Raw genomic sequence first — 23,098 nt, 5'->3', positions numbered from 1 at the left:
CTAGGGCTAGAATTAGGTATTTTCTATATCTTTATGTGCTATTTGCCATATATTGTTTGCCATATGCCATGTCATGACATCATATTTAATCTATGATCATTTGAAATGTCATGAAAATGCTTAGGTTATTTAAATGTCATGCTTTATTTAAGTTTCATACTTTATGTCATGACATCATGACATTGGCACATGTTTCATTAATGATATCATTATATGCCATGTCATCATCTCTTCTCTTGCATTTATAATCAATGAAATTGATTTAAGGTTAAAAACACAATTTGATATGTAGATCAAATTGATGTTTAGAAAATGCATGAGACCTTAGCCTAAGATAACTTAAACTCATATCTCACATCAAAATTGACTTGGATGTGTTTTTGATACACCTTAGATGTGTGTGAGATATTAGGATTGTGAGTTAGGATCAAGGTGCATAGTTCTTGTACCTAGATGAGCCTAATTCAAAATTGGGGATCATAAGGAAAGCTTGTGTACAAGTCATGTACATTTAGCCCTAAGATTGTGGTCCTAAATTAAATGGTTTAAAATCATTTTAAAATTGATTTGAAAAACCTTGATGAAGCCTTTCTAGTGATAGCATTCATCATTGAGCAAAGTGATACAAAGATGAGTTAACTTTGAGCTATTTCAAAGGCTTTTGAACTTTGTATCAAGATTTGAAAATGGAACTTATCTTCATAGAAAACTATTTTTCCATGATAGTGTATGTTATGAGGAATGTATCCTCGAAGTTTTACAATTTTTGGAATTTTCTGGAATTTTCTAGGAGTTTCTGAATTTCGGGAGGAAAATCAGAAATTCTGATATCAGACTTGTGGACCGATCAGAGAGGATTCTGATCGGTCCAGGAAAGAGTGGATCGGTCACTAGGACCGATCCAGGGGATTCTGGATCGGTCACTGGACCGATCCAGTGAAGGCTGATCGGTCTGGTGACCGATCAGGGCGTGCCAACCTGCTGAATTTCGACTGTTTGTCTGAAGTTGCAGCTATGGAAGTGGTGTTTTTAGAGTTCTAAAGGTTTGAAACTCTCCAAGACATTGTTGGTGCAATGGTCAAGGGGGAGTTGACCTTTAGGGGGAATTTTACCTATTAGTCAAGGGGAGTTGATTTTTAGGGGGAGTTTTTACTCCTAAAGACTTGAGTGATATGAGATTATCACTGAGTTAATTGTTGACCTTAGTATCAAGGGGGAAATTAAGAGTTTCAATAAAGGTATGGGACTTTCATTAGGAAGAAACTCTTGACCTTGATTCACTCTTTTTGATGTGTGTCAAAAAGGGAGAGAGTGTAGGTTTGGGGAGAATGTTCAAGGAAGAACATTAGAAAACCTAAGTTAGGTTATGGTTTTGTCAAACATCAAAAAGGGGGAGATTGTTGGTGCAACCTTAGGTCAAGGTTGACCTGGTTGACCCGACTCGAGTTGACCTGACTCGAGTTGTATTTTGATGTTTGACGAAAACAGAAGAGTTGTATTTTGATGGGAGATTGTTGGTGCAACCTTAGGTTAAGGTTGACCTGGTTGACCTGACTCAAGTTGTATCTTGATGTTTGACAAGAACAGAAACTTGGGAAGTTGTGGGTGCAACCCTTGGTCAAGGTTGACCTGGTTGACCCGAGGTGAGTTGACCTGACTCGGAAAAGTCCAAGTATGGAGACTTGGCACGAAAAAGTCTAAGCAGGGAGCTTGGCACGGGAAAAGTCCAGGTATGGAGACTTGGCACGGAGAAGTCCAAGCAGGGAGCTTGGCATGGGAGCTTGGCATGGAAGCTTGGCATGCGAAGTCGGAGAGAGCTCGGTAGCTCGGTAGCTCGGTAGCTTGGTAGCTCGGTAGCTCGGTAGCTCGGTAGCTCGCTCTCCGGACTAGGTCAGAGATGGCTCGGTAGCTCGTTCTCTGGATCGGATGAAGTCGGAGAGGGCTCGGTAGCTCGTTCTCTGGACGAAGTCGGAGAGAGCTCGGTAGCTCGGTAGCTCGGTAGCTCGGTAGCTCGGTAGCTCGGTAGCTCTGACAATGGTCAGAGAGGGCTCGGGAGCTCGTTCTCTGGACCGGATATGGAAAGTCCTGGTGAGTGAAGCCAGGCAGACGGATAAGTCCTGGTGAGTGAAGCCAGGCAGTGGGAAAGTCCTGGTGAGTGAAGCCAGGCAGACGGATAAGTCCTGGTGAGTGAAGCCAGGCAGTGGGAAAGTCCTGGTGAGTGAAGCCAGGCTGTGGGAAAGTCCTGGTGAGTGAAGCCGGGCAGATTGGAAATCCTGGTGAGTGAAGCCAGGTGAAAACCCTAGTGAGTGAAGCTAGGTGAAAGTCCTGGTGAGTAAAACTGGGCAAGAAAAAATCCAGATGGATCAAGGGTGATCGGACATCTGGTGTTGAGAAGGTCAAGTAGGTCAAGGGAGTGACCGGATACTTGACACCAAGAGAAAAGTCCAAGTGGGTCAAAGGGATTGACCGGACACATGGTGGGGAGTGTTAGCAGGTCAAGGGAGTGACCGGATGCTAAGCATGATGTACCAACAGGTCAAGGTTGACCGGATGTTGGTTTAGAATGTTTGGGACTTGGTTTGGGCAAAAGCCAAGCTCTGGATCGATCTGGGGACCGATCCAGTGATACGGCTGATCGGTCTGGTGACCGATCAGTAATCAAACAGAATGCTTCTGTGGATTATCTGATCGGTCTGAAGACCGATCAGGAAGCAAACAGAAGAGAAGAAGGAGAAAGGTTGATCGGTCCAAGGGACCGATCAGACTCCTCCTGGACCGATCAGGACATAGCCTGATCAGTCCAGGCTTAGCCTGATCGGTCCCCAAGACCGATCAGGGACAGTGTGAACCGATCAGGTTGGAGCCTGATCGATCCAGGACTAGCCGTTGTGACTCAACGGCTAGGTTATTTCGGGCTTCTGTGTTCTGGTCTTTTTGCTTGCAGGTTCGCAGGTTGGCTCAGGATATCAGAGGTTATAAGAAGGAGTTCAAGGGCTTCTACAGTGGCTTGCTCTTACACTTCTACTTCACCGAAGCTTCTGCTTCTCCTTGAACTTCTTCTTGCTTCTGCAAGTGCTGTGCTAGAGCTTTTGTTAAGCTCGCTTCCGAAGCTTCGCGTGAGCTTCCTCGACTTCTTCGACTGGGTTCCTGCTGTTGTAGGCGTCGCTTGAAGCTGCTGCTTCATCCAGTCGACAAGAAGGCAAGCTAGGGTTATTACATCTTTGTATTGTACTTAGTTTCTTGCTGTATTCTTGTACTCCTGTTTATCTTGCTGTTGCAAGACATTGTGGCGAGGTTTCTCCACCCAGAAGGAGTGATTATTAGCCGGGTTTCCGGGGACTCATCCACCGACGGATTGATAGGCTTCGTCCACCTTACGGACACGCCGAGGAGTAGGAGTTTCATCTCCGAACCTCGTTACATCCATCGAGTTTGAGGTTTGTCTTTTTCCTTTGCGTTTCTATTTAGTTATTTCCGCTGCGCTAACCCTAATCGTAGGAAGAAACGAAAGAATTTGGGGCGGCTATTCACACCCCCCTCTCTAGCCGCGATCATCGGTCCTAACAACTTTATCATTGGCCATGCTCCTTTGAATTTGTTCTTGGCTCCACTTGCTCCTCTTGAGAATTTTGCCCTTTGAACTTGTTGGAGCTTCAAAGCCTTCCATTAGAGCAAACCATTGCTCTATCTCCACCATCAAGAAATTTTTGATCCTTGACTTCCAAAGATCGAAGCTCATCATTGTGAATGGTGGAAGCACCCTCATGTCGAATCCGAGTCCATCTCGGAATTCCATCTTGAAGTTGAGCTTCTTGAATTCTTTGACTTTGATGAATTTGCTTTAACTTCTTTACCCTCTAGCTTTGTTGCCCCTTCCGGCGATGATTCCGGTGAAGAGCGGCCTTGCTCTGATACCACTTGTTGGGACCGAAATGTAGCTAGAGGGGGATGAATAGCTCAGCGCGATCTCGTGCTCGTCGTTGCTTGCTTCTTATGATGAAATGCAGCGGAAAATATAAAGAAACAACCACACAACGCTAACTCGTAGATTTACTTGGTATCCACCTCAAGAAGAGGTGACTAGTCCAAGGATCCACACACTCACGCACCTTCCACTAATAAAATACTCCTTTACGGTAACTACTGAAGGCGGAGAAGCCCTACAAGCTCACAGTACAAGAAGAAAGGAAAGGAAAATACAATACAAGCAATAGCTTACAAGATATGCACAAGAAAACCCTAACCCTAGCTTCTTCTTCTTGTTAAAGCTCGCCTCTTGACTTGGACGTGTACCAGCACTAGTCTCCAAGAACCTTCAAGATCTGACGAAAAGAGCAGGAGAGGATCGCAGTGTCGCGTGGAGAAGAATCGAGGAAGTGCTGTCGAAGAAACGCTCGCCAACGGCTAATATCTGCGCCAACGGTCGGATCCCAATCGAATGGATTGCTCCCAATCGATTGGGGAGGCTTTGGATCGATCGGCCGATCGATCCAGAGCGCCTCTGTGCTCTCGGGAAACGCCTGGATCGATCGGTCGATCGATCCAGGGCTTATCGCGTAGAATCGCAACTCCCAATCGATTGCCCGATCGATTGGAGGCTCCCAATCGATCGGCCGATCGATTGGGAGGCTTTCTGTGCAATCGGCGATTCTCCTAATCGGTCCACTGATCGATTGGGAGGAGGCATGTCGCAAGGACTCGCCCAATCGATTAGCCGATCGATTGGGCATGAGCCAATTGATCGGCTGATCGATCCAGCTCTTGTTTTTGCCCAAAAACAAGTCCAAAGTCCCCTAGATCAACATCCGGTCAACCATGACATGTTGGTACATCATGCCTAGCATCTGGTCACCTTGACCTGCTAGAACTCCCTCACCAAGTGTCCGGTCAATCCCTTTGACCCACTTGGACTTTTCTCTTCGTACCAAGTGTCCGGTCATCCTTGACCCACTTGGACTTATCTCCACCAGGTGTCCGATCAATCTTGATCCACCTGGATTTCCAGTGCCAAGTATCCAGTCAATCTCTTTGACCTACTTGAGCTTCCCAACACCAGATATCTGATCAAACTTGATCTATCTGGATTTCCTGTGCCTGGCTTCACTCACCAGGACTTTCACCTAGCTTCACTCATTAGGATTTTCCTTCTGCCTAGCTTCACTCACTAGGACTTCTCATTTACCTAGCTTCACTTACCAGGACTTTTCATCCTGCCTAGCTTCACTCACTAGGTCTTTCACCTGACTTCACTCACCAGGATTTTCCTTCTGCCTAGCTTCAATCACTAGGTCTTTCCCATTGTTTCACTTACCAGGATTTTTCAACTGCCTAGCTTCACTCACTAGATCTTTCACCTGGCTTCACTCACCAGAATTTTCTAACTACCTAGCTTCACTCACTAGATCTTTCACCTGGCTTCACTCACCAGGATTTTCCTTCTGTCTGACTTCACTCACTAGGACTTTCACCTGACTTCACTCACCGGGATTTTCCTTCTGCCTGGCTTCACTCACCAGAACTTTCGTACTGCCTAGATTCACTCACTAGGTCTTTCACCTGGCTTCACTCACCAGAATTTTCCAGTCAAGTACCCAGTCAAACTTGACCTACATGACTCTTCTTCATAATCTCCCCACATGAACAATTGCACCTGCAATCTCCATGTCTTGTCTCCATGTATTGTCAAACATCGAAACTCAAACATCAAGACTCGAGCTTGACCCAATTCAAGCTCTGTCAACCAGGTCAGCCTTGACCTAAGGAATATTGCACCAACAACCTTTACGCCCGACCGTCGGGGTGGCTGAGCGGCCCTCCTGCTCGGTCCGGAAACAGACAAAAGGCGCAAAAGAGGACAAAGGAGGTAGGCAGCTGGTGATATCCTTCTCGAGCCAAGTGCCGCCGACGGACAGCATGGTCGGCGGCTGGACCGGATAGAAAATCGTACGGTGGAAGTTTCCACTGTCATGTCAGAGATATGGTCGAAAAGTTGCAGTATAGCGCCAAACACACTTTTCTAACACGGTCATTCTAAGGTACACTTTGAGAAGCGTGCATGTCTCGAGAAGCGTGCACGCGCCTCCTTGAGACCCTATGTAAGGCCCCCCAGACTTCGACGGAGGTATTGGCTATTTATCACTATAGCTACAGTCTCGTTACTCTGCTTCTGTTTCATCTCGTCGTTGCCTGACTTGAGCTTCGGAGGGTCGTCGCTGGAAATCCCTTCCCGTCTCGGCTTTGTTGCAGGTTCATCGGAGGTCCATATCACCTTGGAGCTCACTCGAAGATAGGAGCGAACATCACGTCCTCAACATTCGTCGACTCGACTCTCGGACAGGATGATATGCTAAACGTTATTTTGGATTATCCTCTTCGTCCTTGTTTTTTACGTTCTGTTTCGATGGGTGAGAAAAGGTTTTTAACGGAGAAGAAAGGGGAAGTTTCTGATTTGGCAGAGAGGTAAGGTTTATCAAAATATCTATTATCTTATATGGAAAAAAAATAAAGAAAATAAAAATTAAATATATAAAATTATAAAAACATCCTTACTTTTTAATATAAACTTATATGAGGAAAAATAGATATAGCTCATTAAATCTGTAAAATTTTCATAACAAACACATCATTTGAGTCTTGGAGTGGGAGTAGAGTAGTTAGACGTTGGACGGTGACGATGTGTGCGGTGTGAAAAGTGGCAGTGCAAAAATAATATATGAATTAATTAAGGAATTAATATTTTAAAATAGAGATAAAATTGAATTAAAATATTTTTGAGCTCTGTTTTTTTTTTTTTACATTCCGAATCGGATTATAAAAAATTATACCGGCTCATGAACATACAAAATAAAATTTATCCTTCTCCGGTTCTCCCTATCCCAAATCAAATAAGGATCAAAATTCTGCTTGCCCTCCTTGACTTGTTCCATCCCAAAGAAGGATTAAAATTTTCTTTCATCTTATTTATCCTTTCCTCTTTCACTCACCTCCTCCAAAACACTAACATACGTATAAAGTAATTTATCTCGAAGCTCGTTAGCTGCTTGTCACAATAACGACACCCAGGGCATATTGCACTTTTTTTTTTTTTTTTTGTAATTTAAAGAACATCAATTAAATAAAATTTAATAAAAATATGTATTGATAGAAAATCAAAACAGCATTTTTTTTATCTCCTGTTTTAAAATTATTAAAATAATATCTCATCTATAATTTAATAAGACTATATATTGTAAAAAATCAAAACAATATGTTTTATTTATCTTCTTATTAAAATAATAGGTCATCCGTAATTTAATTTCTTAAATACTCATCTACCGTCCACTTTTGAATTACTTCATACAAAATGGAATCACATTTAATTTACTTTCTACGGAGTAGCGCTAGGAGTGTAATCGAGCTGAGCCGAATCGAGTCGAGCCGGACTTTTAAATATTTGAGTTTGACTCGTTTATAATTGAATCGAGTTCAAGATTTATTTAACGAATATATTCATGGCTCACGAGCTTATTCGAACTTTTATCGAGTCTAAACGAGTTCAATAAATATAAATTATAAATTTAAATATTTATTAAAAATTAAATTATATATTTTTTAAAAAAATTTATAATATTCTTATTAAATTTATAATTTTATTCTAATAAATAAATTTAATATATTTATCTATATATTTCATAAGTAGAATGTAAAATCTATAAATTCAATATTAAAATTATTATTATTTTTATTTAAAAGTTTATTCATGAGTTTAATGAACATATTCACGAACTAACGAGTCGAATATTGTGAACCTTAAGTTTGATTTATTTATTTTAACGAGCTTCATTAAACAAGCTCAAATGAACTTTTATCGAATCAAGTTTCGAAAAGTTCATGAGCGTCATAGTTCATTTACATCCTTAAGTAGCGTACTATTTGTATAAATTATAAATAATTTGCTATTTTAATAAATTTTTAAAAATAGGATTTGTTTTTACTGTATAGATTAAAAGACGCTTTAATTTTTTATTTACATATAATTTTTATTTACTATACGTAGTTTTGAAAATTCATTGTACACATATTGTTTCAAATTTCTTAAAATAATGTTTAGGATAAAATCATATTTTGTTTCTTTTTTTTAACAAATAAAAGAAGCTATGCAACTATCTAACCATAAGAGGATGTTTTACCTCACCAATCGTTTACGAATAGGCTTGCCCATGGGTGGAATGCAAATTGGACATGGTCTGGTTGTAATCCAGTCAATGGATCAATTAATTACTCATTGACCTAGTTGTTGAAGTATGTGGCTCATATCTGGTTAAGAAAGAGATGCTGGTTTGGTTGGAGATGCAAACGATATAGGAGTATTTGCGTTTTAAATACAAAACATGTCTAAGGTTTTATAAATACAAAATATGTAACCATAATGGATTATCTAGTGAAAAATATATCGTCACTCTTGTTGATATAGGCACATCGCTGAACATATAAATCTTCGCATTACTTTCCGTCATTTTTTTTCGATATTTGTCATAATTGTATTTGTTGCACGATTTCAACGAGTATTAGAGCACAGTTGTATTGAAAAGATATTAAACATATTTAATTAGTGTCTGTTCAAAACATAAGCCATTAAGACATATGTCTAGCTAGTGTCCTTATTATATTGAGATCCGTCAAATTTTATATATATATATATATATATATTTATTTATTTATTTATTTATTTATTAAGTGACACGTTTACATGACATTTCTAGCCTGATTTATTTATATTATTAAAAAAATTTTATTCCTCTTTCCTTTCGTTTTCTATTCAAAACTTATGACTCATTTTTTAATCTCTCAACTTTCTCAAATTTAAATTTCCTTCACTCTCGCTCCTTCCTTTATTGCCTTCTTCCGTCGTTCTCACTCCTGCCAGCAAACAATGCAAAGGAGTGGCAAGCTAAACACAATTTACAGCCGCATGCTTGTTCACGAGTTTGCTGGAAGCTCCCCAAACTGCCACCGCAAACAAAAATGACGCTACACGTTGCTTAGCCGAGATCTCATCAGGTATGCGCTGAAATCCTTCCTGAGAAACTCACTATGATCATTAATGGTTGATGCCTATAAGATTTCAAGGGATTTATCAATTGTTAAACTTTATGCATTATTTTATGAACTATGATGCGGCGGTAAGGAGGAGCCCACCTGGCACGGGTCAATGACCATAGTGGAGATCAAAGTCAAGACGGTCAACGTGGCTCAACCACGTCGCCCGAGCGAGAAGGGGATACATAGGCCGATCGGAGGAACCGCTGTCTGGTCGGCCATCTGGATGAAACAGCGTCTGGTCAGCCCGATCGACAGGAGAGCGGGCTGAGCGGGACATCCGTCCAGCTCAAGGTATGTCATTTGACAGTGAATAATGAACCGATATAATAAAAGAGGAAAAAACGGATAACTTAATAAGGGGAAGAGAAAACAAAAAAAATTTCATCTATCATTGAATGCGGAGAAGCCAAGATAAAGATGTCTTCTGTCTGCAATTAATATCATTAAACAGGGGAATATGAAAGGTCACTAAGACAGATATAAAATAGTATGATAGGTATGAAGAAAGACAAGATTAATCTCTATCCCTAGTACTTTCACTTTCTCTTCTTCTTCTGTTTCTAACTTGAGCGTCGAAGGGCCAATGCCGGGGATCCCTTCCCTGGTTTGGTTTTGTTTTGCAGAGAGAAGCGAGGTCTTCATCTAGTCAGCAGAGCCGCTACATCCCCGGCTATCCAACTTCACGCTTTCGGACAGGGCTCAAGATGAACACGTAGAGAACGCCCTCCAGCAACAACTTGTGAATATGGTATTACACCCCGACCAAGCTGGAAGCTGCATGGAGGGTTCGACACCTTTAATTGCCAGCTGGTCAGAAAGTCCGGCTGCTCAGGAAAGCGAACAAAGAAGTAGTAGTCCTTCCAATGCTTGTTGGAGGACAACATCTTATCAAAGAAGACTATGCCCACTCGGGATTGGAAGAGAAAAATCCCTGGCTCGGACAATTTGGGATAATAGAAATAGTGGAAGAGCCGAGGAGTAAGAAGAATGTCGTGCAGGCGGAATAGAACGATGACCCCGCACAACAGTCGAAAGGAGTTCAACACTAGTTGATAGAGAGAGATACAGAAATATTTACAAACGACAGAGAAGAAAAGATGGATCGGGAACCGCAGACTAGCAGTAAATTTATCCCTAAAGAAGCATACAAAACTCGAAGGTGTCTCGTTCGAGCGGTCGAAAGCCGAAGGAAGGCCGATTTGATAATCAGAGGAAATTTCAAAAGCGGCTCTCAAACTCTCAGAATCGCCTCCGTCGAACCTAGACTTGATGAACGTGTACTAGAATCCAAGAACGGAGACAGGAGATTGTGAGGAGCTTACCATCAGAAACGAAGGTCGATAAGAAATAATGAAGTTGGATTAAAAGAGAGGACGCTAAGAACAGAGAAAGGATTCGATTGAAAGGAGGTAGCTTACTAAAAAATCGTTGGAAAGGAGAAGCACACAACGTTGCAGGGAAGCTCGAAGATGAAGACTAGAAGACGAACATGCGAAGTGAGGAAGACAGCGGTGCACGCGAGGTTTATAAACCTCACTGCAGATCGACCCCAGCCGTCAGATTTGGAGTTACAGAAACATAGAAGCAGATCCAACCGTTGAATTTGAAAAGGTGCACGTCGTGTCACAAGCGGATATCCGCCTGTCACATCAAGCACACGATGGCAATATAGGACACATATCCCTCTGTCATGACGCAGCATTTAAGGTACTCAATTAAAAAGGTATGGTCGCGTACTCAGCCATGATTATCAGGGATTTACGCAGTCTTCAAGAAATTCAGATGACATCAGCCGAGACTGTGCTCGGTCGACGGTCACGAGGAGCAAGCAGGAGAAAATTGTCACCAAGTATAACCACCTATCGTTCTGATCAGGCATGGGCACGTGATCACCACATATCCGAACAACCTATGCACCTTTTCGCTTCGAAGGCTTAGGCCTAGCAATAACCCCGCAAAAGAGGGCCGACCAGCATGAGCCTGTCGCCAATCGGTCGATCGAAAATCGGAGCATGAAGGCAGCTCGGCCTTAGAGTCGTCAGCGACACATCTTGTCCAGTCAATTGGACTTACAGCCTCCTTCAACTAGACTTGAAGGGAGGCTTGGGATGCGGCGGTAAGGAGGAGCCCACCTGGCACAGGTCAACGGGCACAGTGGAGGTCAAAGTCAAGACAGTCAACGTGGCTCAACCGCGTCGCCTGAGTGAGAAGGGGATACATAGGTCGATCGGAGGAATCGCTGTCTGGTCGGTCGTTTGGATGAAATAGCATCTGGTCATCCCAATAAGCAGGAGAGCAGGCCGAGCGGGTCATCCGTCCAACTCAGAGTATGCCATTTGACAATGAATAATGAACCGATATAATAAAAGAGAAAAAAATGGATACTTAATAAGGGGAAAAGAAAACAAAAGAGAACATTCCATCTATCATTGAATGCGAAGAAGTCAAGACAAAGATGTCTTCTGTCTGCAATTAATATCATTAAACAGGGAAATATGAAGGGCCACTAAGATAGGTATAAAAGAGTATGATAAATATGAAGAAAGGCAAGATTAATCTCTATTCCTAGTACTTTCACGTTCTCTTCTTCTTCTGTTTCTAACTTGAGCGTCGGAGGGTCAACACCGAGGATACTTTCCCTGGTTTGGTTTTGTTTTACAGAGAGGAGCGAGGTCTTCATCCAGTCAACAGAGTCGCCACATCCCCGACTTTCCAGCTTCACGCTTTCGGATAGGAACAGAATTGCATGAACAAGCTAATGCAAGTTATAATGACAAAGGTATAGTATTGGTTGGAGGTGAAAAGATAAAGAAGAAAAACAAAGAAAAGAAAGAGAAGAAGAAAGAGTCCTCCTCCGAGTCTGGACAAGATGATAGTGATGAGGAGCTATCATCCAATGAAATGGCTAACTTTGTTCAAAACATGATGAGACACTCTGAAGGTTCAACAAGAAGGATGCCAAGAAGATTTTCAGTAACAACAAAGAAGGGGTAAGTCTCCGGTAAGATCAAAATCAAAATTTGATGTAATTTGTTTTGAGTGCAATACGAAAGGGCACTTCAAAGCCGATTGTCCGGAGTTGAAGAAACAAGATGATAAGTCAAAGAAAAAGAAGGTTTTAAAGGCTACATGGGATGATTCATCATCTAGTTCATCGGATGAAGAAATTGAAAGAAAGATTTCAAGACACTTAGCTCTCATGACATTGAGCAATGTTAAGAATAGTGAAGATGAAGAAGAAAATCATGGAAAAGAAGTTGAGTCCTCAAGCGAGTCATCATTTAGTGATGATGAGATAACTTCTCCTAAATTAGATAAGCTATATTTTACCATTACATGCTTAACAAATGCTTTATCTAGATCAAAAGTTAGAATTAAAGAACTACAAAATGAATTGAGGTCACTTAAAGTTGATCCTATGTCATGTGAAGCAAGTTACATCATGAAACTACTATTAACAAGTTTGATGAGCTCAAAAACAATGCATCTTCGAAATTGCAAGTAAATGATCTTAGAAGTACATTAGAAAATTTTACTTCAAATTCTAAATATTTGAGCATAATTTTAGGAGGTCAAGGGTGGTTTATAACAAAGTAGGATTAGGGTATAAACTAAAGTATAAAGAAGTTAATTTATGTTCCTAATTAGTAGAAATCATGTTTCAAAAGTTAGAAGTGTGCAAACTTGGGTACCCAAGCAATATGCTATTGATGATACCAGACTCAACATTTGGGTGCCAAAATATTTAATTCATCATGTTTAAACAGGCTTGCACAGAGGGGGAGCATATAACAACATGGTTAATAGATAGCGGATGCTCTAGGCACATGATAAGAGACTTATCAAAATTCTCATCACTTAAGAACAAAAATAAAAGTACCATTTCTTTTGATAATAGTGGTGAAGTAAAGGTTATAGGAATATGAAACATTCAAATTTTTAAACAATTTGTGATTAAAAATGTTTTGCTAGTGAAAGGCATGACCTTCAATCTTCTATGTGTTAGTCAACTATATGATTTGAGATACAGAGTTGAGTTTAACTCATCTCAATATCTAATCAAGTATAATGAACTTAACACTACTATGCTTATTGGTAATAGGAAGGAAAACATTTATCAAGTTGAATTATTTAGTGTTACTAATGTGTTTACTAAGTATTTCATGTCTAAAGAAGAAGAGACTGGCTTTAGCATCAGAGACTTGCTCATACCAACATGAGAACTATCAAATAAAGAGTTAATATAAGGATTTCCAAAGTTGAAGTTTTAAAAAGACAAATTGTATGATGCATATCAAATGGGTAAGCAAATCAAAGCTACCCACAAAGGTAAAATTGTTTTGAGTACATCTACTGCATTAGAACTATTACACATAGATTTGTTTGATAGTAGTAAGAATGTCTCCTTGAATGATAGTAGATATTGCTTAGTTGTGATAGATGATTTTACTAGATACACTAGGGTGTTTTTCTTGAAACATAAGGATAATACCTTAGAAACATTGATTGCCTTTTATAGAAGAGTAGAAAAAGAGAAGAATCTGAAAAATAAATCTATTAAGAAGTGATCATGGAAGTGAATTTGAAAATAAAAGATTTGTTAATTTTTGCTCACAACATGGATATAAACATGAATTTTCTACCCCTAGGACACCTCAACAAAATGGAGTTATTGAGAGAAAGATTAGAGTCTTACAAGAGGCCGCTAGGAGTATGTTGAATGAATATTCACTTCACAACTACCTATGGGCTAAAGCAATAAATATGACCTGCTATGTGAAAAATGGTACCCTAATACATAGATTTTGGGATAAAACACCTGATGAGCTATGGTTTGGAAAATCACCTATAATTAAACATCTTATAGTATTTGGATGTAAAGTATACATTTTAAACACCAAAGATCACTTGAGAAAATTCTCTGCTAAAGTGAATGAGGGTATTCTTGTAGACAATGTTGTAAATGGACCAAGCGTTCATGAACAAGATTATTGTTTGGCTTGGTACAAGCTTGTTTATATTCATATGAAGTATAGATAACTTTTCTCCTTTTTCGAGTTGGATGTTGTTGAGTTGTGTTCGAAGGAGATCTCTTTTTGTTAATTCTTCTTCCGTTGTCCTTTTATGAAGCTCAACCAACTTCTCCCATAAGTCCTTGGCATTTGTATAATTTCCAATCCTAGTCACTTCTTGTTGGAGAAGCACATTTAGTAGGTGATGGATTGCCTTTGAATTTGCTAAATGTTCTTCCCTTTGCTTCTTGGTTCATCTTGTTATGTTGATTGTCTCATTGCATTTATCCTTAGGCACTTCAAAACCACTTCTCATGATTAGCATTATAATCAAAATCAGTATCAAAAAATACCTTCATTCTTTTATTCCACCAAGAGAAATCACCCTCCAATTTTGATATGTGGGTGCTTGAACTGGCCATTTTAATGAAGTGTTCTTCTCAGCGATTAGTCCGTTAAAGGACGTTCTTACTCTCATACCAATTGTTGGAGGATCTTAGCTGGCTAAAAGGGGGGTTGAATAGACGGTACCCCCAACTTTCGCTTCTCTATAAATTGTTAGTTGCGCAAGTGAAAATAAAACTAACTAATGAAAGCAACAAGGAAAGAACACAAATTCTAACACGTTTCCTTTTACATGATTCAGAGATTGCTTGCTTCTACTCCACGGCTTGTCCTTGAGGTGGATAAACCCTTAATCCTTCGGTGGATTAGTCCTCGATAATTTCATGCTAGAGCTTTCTCCTTCTTAATGGAGCAAACCTCTCACAATGCACTCTTCTTCTTTACAAGGTTGAGAATAAGCTTTAGAAGAAGAGTGTAGGCTTTTGGAAGCTTGGAGGCCAAGACTAGGAGTATATAAGAAGATCAATAACCTCCTTTAATGCCCCAAGCTTCCTATATATAAAGAGGAAAGAGTTGATCACTAATCAACTCATTTCCTGTGTACCAATTCATTAACACTTCCATCAGTCGACTAGTGCTACTGTTGGATGTAGCCAACGGCTACTCCACAGAATCCGGGATTCTACTAACGGTCACCAACAACCACTTACCAGTCGAATGGTAAAAGTATCAGTCGGCTGGTCGCTGTTGGATGAACAAGTAGAGAGTCTCTGTTCGCTCCCAGTCAACTACTCAGTCGACTCCGGACTAGTTGACTGCAACTTCTATCAGTCGACTAGTATGGTTACACTCACACTCATCTTCTCCAAAGTCGCCCTATAAAGCCCTCTTCCTCGACCTTCATCCCTTAGATGCATTCGAGCCCACGACTCCTCTCCATGCATCCATCACGTTGCTTTGAAGTCCACTTCCCTTGGCTCCTCTTCATTGCTTTTCGTCCGATGGTCCCTTGGATACCTTTCACATCATCCTTCACCGTCTCAAGGACCTGAACCCTAGGATGAGCTTCCTAAGCTTTGCCAAACCAAGCTCCTAATGTGTGTTTCACTAAGTCCTGCATGACTCAAACACACGTATCAAATCAATATGAAAACCTAACTTAAACTCTTTGACACACATATCAAAATTATGATCGTACAGATCAAACCTAAGTCGATTGCACCAATAAGTAAGATATTTATCTTGTATAAACAGGTATAATCTCATTAACATATATGTACTCATATAAGTATACAACTATACTATAGTATCACTAACATATAGTTACAAACCTAAGTGTATCACTATATGGTGTAAATGTCCGAGCATAAATCTGTAACTATATATACTATGGTAATACTCAAATAATACATGTACGAAAACAAAGAAGACTGCATAGATATCAAATAGACTAAATATAAAGGCAAGCAAAATAAATATCAATCTTAAAAATCAATTATATATATATATATCACAATAATAAAATAAATCATGTACCAATTACAGAGGTCTAAAAGAGAAACAAGAGGTAACTACCTCTATTGTAGATCGTTCTAACCGTCTTCATGTTTAAGAGATCGTATCGAGTTCAATTATGATCCTACAAATATAGGATACAAAACCAATATAAGTACTAGAGTAATCCTATTAACTATTCAATTAACTCCCAAGGTAATTAAACTAACTTAGTTAACTTTTAATTGATATCTAATCAATTATCCATTTAATAATCTGATTAACCCTTAATGAGTTAATTAACCATTAATCATTTCATTAATCAAATCATTGTTTAACTAAAATCCAATCTAATAATAGAGAATCAATAGCACTGGTAATAATTTTTACTCATATAAGATTAATTAATGTGATCAATTTAGTTAAGTGATCAATTTATGAAATCATTAATTACTCATGTAACAATCCAATTAATTAAAGGTAAGATTTTGTTACTCTACTCATACTTTGTTGTCCGGCAACAACTCTCTGCGACCAATAGTTGGTGTTGGTCTTTTTGAGAGCATGAAACAGAAACGAAGCAAACTATAATCACTCACAGTGATCTCCCGCAGAAATCGCAACTGAAGACGTCGGTCGACGAAGAGGCTGTCGCTGTCGGAAACACGATCACGGCGCAACCGGAAAGCACTTCAAAGTTCACGAACCAAATCCCAACCTCTGGACATTCTCCTTTGCTCGACCAAATCACCGTCGCCTCACACTTCGTTGCACTCTCTGATCACCTTTCAAAACCTCTGCACCCTCGTCCTTTTCTCAAAGGTTTGGACGCACCTTTATAAGAAGACTAAGGAAGACGAAGGGGAAAGGACGCCCCTTCGTCTCCTTGCCATTTGCAGCAATGAGAGAGATGAAAGGACTCTGTTTCCCTTTGTCTCTTGTAACGCCCAATATCTCCCACTCGTCCAAGTCAATCTATAAGGTTATATGGTCACATAGACCATGTCAGTCACATAGACTACAAGGTGATCATGTCACGAAGACCAGAGAAAAATTAGTCACAAAAACCAAATAAATCACGTAGACTTTATGAGAATCAAGTCACGAAGACCAGAGCAAAATAAATTAGTCACAAAGACCAAATAAGAACATCCATTCCATACATCAAGGAAAATGGTTCGTGCGACAGCAAGCACACTGAGCATTCAACTGCTAAGAAGATTGTCACACCTTACATAGCTGCTCCATTAAACGAATCAGAGACATAAATGTCCATAAAATGAATCAGAGACATAAATGGCTTGCCTTTACCCCAGATTAAATTATTTACATCATGAACATCTCTAATCCCTCATATTGACTATATGTCAAGAGCATGTTTAACATCTCCAATAAAACAAATTATTCACAATTACATTTTATGTACTAAACTAAAAATGTAACTGGTACCAGTGAATAAATGTCACAGATGTAAATCAATTTTAATCTTCCTTTTTAGCTAGAACTATTCATTCTAATCAGTCGCTTTCCTAGTTTTGCTCCATAGGTCGAATCATCCATAGCAAATAGGAAACATGCCAAAGTAGCAGACACTGATCAAAACTTCAAGTAGACAGCTAAATAGTCACTTAGGGTAAGATTGAGATTAACTTATAATCTCAAGGGTCTCACATAGTAGAGAAGCAGGGATCCATTCTCCTACCACTCTTCTTGTCGTCATAGCACATGTAGTATGAATCACATACTATGATGTTATTCTCTTTACTAAAAGAAGTGCATGTTTTTCCCAAATTTAACATCGTACAGATTTTGATCTAGACATACTTAATGTCTAACCCTGAATTCAACATATGAATTCTAATATGGTCTTTAAGCAGATTTAGTAAATAGTGGGTGCATTTACTCTAATCATTACACAAATGATCTCATCTTGACACAATTATCAAAGCGACCTTAAATTATGGGTATGTCTCTATTCACAGCTACATAATCTGTCTCATAAGCAACAGTCTTATCTCTATTTGTACTTAACAAATAGAGATGATTGTCCATGTGAGTGGACCAATCTTAATCTGCCAACATGTTTATCGAGACTTTTATTCGAATGTAACAAAGACATATACACTGAATAGATCATGATATTTTTCATTTATCAAAATATCTTTACAATTAGTTACATTCTTCGAAGTCCCAAAGACTTCACATGTCCATGAAATGACTCTTTAGTCAATGGCTTAGTAAAAGGATCAGTAAACATATTCCGTGTAGGGATGTACTCAAGAATTATCTTTTTCTTGTCAACAATATCCCTTACAAAATTATATTTGATTTCTATATGTTTACCTTTGTTGTGATATTTAGGATCCTTGGAAAAAGCTATTGCAGTTTGACTGTCACAGTACACAGTAACAGGACTCCCACTATCCATAGCAATCTTCAGATGCTTCAGGAACCTTTTTAGCCAGACAGCCTCTTGCACAGCCGCTGCACAAGTCACATACTCAGCTTCCATTGTCGACAAGGCTACATAAGCCTGCTTCTTGATGTTTCATGAGATGGGGCCACCATTCAGCAAGAAGACATAACCAGATGTGGATTTTCTGTCATCAAGGTCTCCTGCCCAATCTATATCTGTGTAGCCACTTAGGCTCATTTATGATCCTTGGAAGCAGAGGCAATAATCCGTTGTTCCTTTGAGATATATGAATATCTTCTTCACCGCTTTCTAGTGTCTCGATCCTGGGTTTGACTGTAAACGACTAACAAAGGCAACATCATAGCTTATATCAGGACAAGTACACAACATAATGTACATCAAACTACCAATAGCACTGGCATATGGTTTCTTCTTCATTTCGACTATTTCCTCAGGAGTCTTGGGATACATACTTTTGCTCAAGACAGTACCTTTCGCTATAGGTGTTGTTCAATGTTGTAATCTGACATATTGAAGTATTGTAGCATCTTAGTGATATAAGTTTCTTGAGACAAATCCAAAAGTCTTTTTGATCGGTCTCTAACGATCTTCACTCCTAAGATGTACTCTGCTTCTCCCATATCTATTATGTCAAATTGTGATGAAAGCACACTTTTGACTTCTATCACACACTTTATGCCGCTTCCAGCTATTAGCATATCATCAACATATGATAATATGACAAACTTTCCTTTTTCCTTTCTTAGGTAGACACAATGATCCTTATTGATAATCTCGAAACAATAAGACAAAATGACTTTATTGAATCTTATGTTCCATTGTCTTGACGCTTGCTTTAGCCCATATATAGACTTCCTAAGTCTACATACTCTTTTCTCTTGGCCTTCAGTAACATAACCTTCAGGTTGTACTATATAGATTTCTTCATCAAGATTACCATTAAGGAAAGCTGTTTTTACATTCATCTGATGTAATTCCATGTCATATTATGCTACTATAGTTAGGATGACACGTATTGACACAAACTTCACAACTGGGGAGAATGTCTCTTCAAAGTTAATATCCTCCATTTGGGTATATCTTTTTGCAACTAATCGAGCTTTGTATCGATTAATCAATCTATCTGCTTTCCTCTTTACTTTGAGAATCCACTTATTCCCAATAGCCCTTCGGCCTAGAGAAAAATCGACTAAATCCCAAACTTGATTCTTTCTCATTGACTCCATTTCTTCATCCATTGCAATTTTTCATTCTTTTCTAACTGAGCTTCTCAAAGCTTCCTCAATTGTTCGAGGTTCCTCATCATCAACTAGGAGAATCATCAATGCCTCATTCTCAATATCAAACCTTCTCCGATGAATAATCTGATGATTACTTCTTCGAAGGTTAGACTGTTGAGAAACTGACTCATTCAGTGGCAAATTACTCCCACTCGGTTGATTAGATTCAGACATCTCTTGATCTGTGGATAAAGGAGCATTATCCTCCTCCTCTATCTCATATAGAGGAATTGTATTATCAATTTCACCTCGTGTTGGGAACTCAGTTTCAAGAAAAGTAGCATCTCTTGACTCTATTTTAGAGATGGTTCCATCTTGTCGCTCACCAATAAAAACATAACCCTTAGAAGTCTTAGAGTACCTTATAAAGATACGCTTCTTACCTCTGGGTCCTAATTTTCTATGTTCGTGAGTCTTATCATGAACATAGACAGTTGATCCCCAAGGTCTCAGATTACTTAAATCCGACTTTCTGCCTATCCAACATTCATATGGGGTAGATGGAACTGACTTTGAAAGCACTTTGTTAAGTATATAGGCCGCAACTAATAATGTATCTCCCCAATAGGAGATTGGCAAATTAGCCTGCGCCATCATAGACCTAACCATTTCAAGAAGAGTCTTATTTCTTCTTTCAGCAACCCCATTTTTCTATGAAGTTCCAGGGATAGTAAGCTGTCTAATAATCCCTTTCTCATTATATATTGTCTTGAACTGATCAGACAAATATTCACCTCCATGGTCAGTGCGCAAGGTTTTAACCTTACATTCCAATTGATTCTCAACTTCGTTCAAGTAACGAATAAAGCAATCCAATGCTTCAGTTTGTGAGAAATCAAATACACATGACCAAAATGTGTGAAGTCATCAATAAATGTAATGAAATAAGAACTCCTATTTCTAGCCTTTATATTCATTGGACCACAAATATCCGAATGAATTAATTGCAACGGTGATTTAACCCTAATAGCCTTACCAAATGATTTCCTAGTCGTCTTTCCAGCAAGACAATGCTCACATATAGACAAGTTAATCTTAGCATGAGTACCTAAAAGGCCCTCCTTAGCTAATCTATTCATTCGTTCTTGTCCTATATATCTCAATCTAGCATGCCAAATTTCATCATTAATATCAACATTACTAGTAAGAGCAATGTTTAAAAAACAACCATCATTATTATTTGGTTCTACATCAAGAACCATAAAACCATTTGTTACATAACCATACTCAATTAACACAGAGTTAATTCAAAGTTCCACACAACGACTATAAAAATTTACATTATAACCTAAATCAAGAAGACAAATGACGGAAACCAAATTCCGTCGAATCTCAGGGGCATACAGGACACCATGCAGAAACAAGGTACACCCACCACGTAGGTTGAGTTTTGCAATTGTCAATTCCTTTGACTTCAATTCTTGCATTGTTTCCTACATATATCCATTTGTTGCCAGCTGGTACCCGACGGTTCTCCACATATATAGCTCGATCACGTGCTACGTGGTTCATTGCTCCTGAATCTACAATCCACAAAGGATACGAATCAGCTAATAACACTGTACTTGCAACATATTGCTCGTGGAAAGAAGACAAAGATGGATCTACCTTTTTAGGCTCAGCACACTTCCAAGCAAAATGACCCTTCTTGCCATAGTTGAAGCAAGTCAACTTGTTCATAGGTCTCTGCCCATATCTCTTTCCTTTCTTCTTAATTTGGTTTTTAACAGCAACAACACTAGCCTCCTTTCCTTTTCCCTTTCCTTTCTTAAACTATCTTTTCTTATTCTTGGAACCAAAGCCTTCAGCTACAAAAGCTTGACCATAAATCCTTGCAGATTCAATCCTCTCCGCCTCAAGTTCAACATGGCGTGAGACATCGGTGAAAGTCTTGATACTCTCACTGTGGGTCAGATTCTGTTTCATCATTTCCTAAGAATCAAGAAGGGAACGGATAACTGCTTGAATCTATTGTTCATCGGTCAACGCATGACTAGCAGTCTTAAGCTCTCGAATCATGTTACCCATCTCCCTGAGATGTTGGGCAATGGTAACATTCGAGTGCTTTTTACAACTATCAAACTTGATAGTTAGCTGACGGAGCTTACTCAGACTAACTCCACTGTACTTCTTTCTAAGGGCTACCCAGACAGCATGAGCAAATGATAATGGGTCATACTCAAATACCAGGTCATCCACCATTGAACTAATCAATACACCCTTAGCAATGGAATCCTTCCTTTTCCATGTCTTATAGGCATCAAGGTCACGTCTGTGATGTGCTGTAGAACCATCAGTTGGTTCTTCCATGATTTGATTTAAAACCTTTAGAACTTCTTGTTCCTTAATAATGTATTGTATCTTGAGGTACCAGATTTTGTAGTTATCCCCATATAATTTCTCGTCCTTATTGAGTTCAGCTATGATATTTTTAGTTGTCATGATCTACATAAATAAACACATTATTTATTATTTTAGTGTAATTCATATATGTGCAATTAATCATTGACTCAATGTAAATTAGAATTAGTTTACAAAATCAAGTGATCATGATGAGTAGTTATCCCCACTCATCATTCGTATGTTCTAATCTAATCAACATTGATCAATTTTATTACACACATCCCATCTAATGAACGAATCATTATTAAAAATGAACTAATCATTTTTCATATGAACTAATCATATTAATATATGAACGAATCATATTCACATGAACTAATCATGTCATGAAATGAACTAATTATTTCTAAGTTTGTTAACATATAACATAACTTTTCATTATATAATTCTGTTCGTATATAACGATAAAAATTATTACATGACTCAAAAACTAGATGAGCTAGCACTGTTCGTACATAATGATAGTAAACAGAACACTAGTAACATAGATAAGCTAGCACTACTCCCACTAGGATAAATGCTAGAGTAGTGGGTAATTGCATCCCATTTATCCCGGATTTTATGATGGGTGATTCAGCCTCAGATGTATCCATCATATCCATTTCTGGATCTTCTACACACTCTTGAGGATCCTCCTCTGATTCTTCGGGATCTTTCTCTAGATCTTCCTCAAAATCTTCAGGATCCATTTCTGGATCCTCTTTAAATTATTCGAGGTTCATCTCCGGATCATCCTCAGATTCTGCGGGATTTGGATCCTCCTCTAAATCTTCAGAATCCATTTCTGGATCCTCCTTAGATTCTTCGAGGTCCATTTCTTCAGGATCTGGATCCTCTTCAGATTCTTCATGACCCCATTCCAAATGAAGTAACTCCCTACACATCTCTAAATATGAGATGTGCCCATTAGAATCATCCCAAAGTTGGAATGCTATCTGCCTTAGATGTTCCGATAATGAATAAACCAGAGACCATCTTCTTTCTTTTTCATGGACTGGATACCCTTCTTGCTCGAGATTCCAGAATAATCAATCAAGCCGACCAAT

The sequence above is a fragment of the Zingiber officinale genome, chromosome 9B (genome assembly GCF_018446385.1).
Source record: "Zingiber officinale cultivar Zhangliang chromosome 9B, Zo_v1.1, whole genome shotgun sequence".
Lineage (NCBI taxonomy): Eukaryota > Viridiplantae > Streptophyta > Magnoliopsida > Zingiberales > Zingiberaceae > Zingiber > Zingiber officinale.
Note: the sequence above shows the minus strand (reverse complement) of the source record.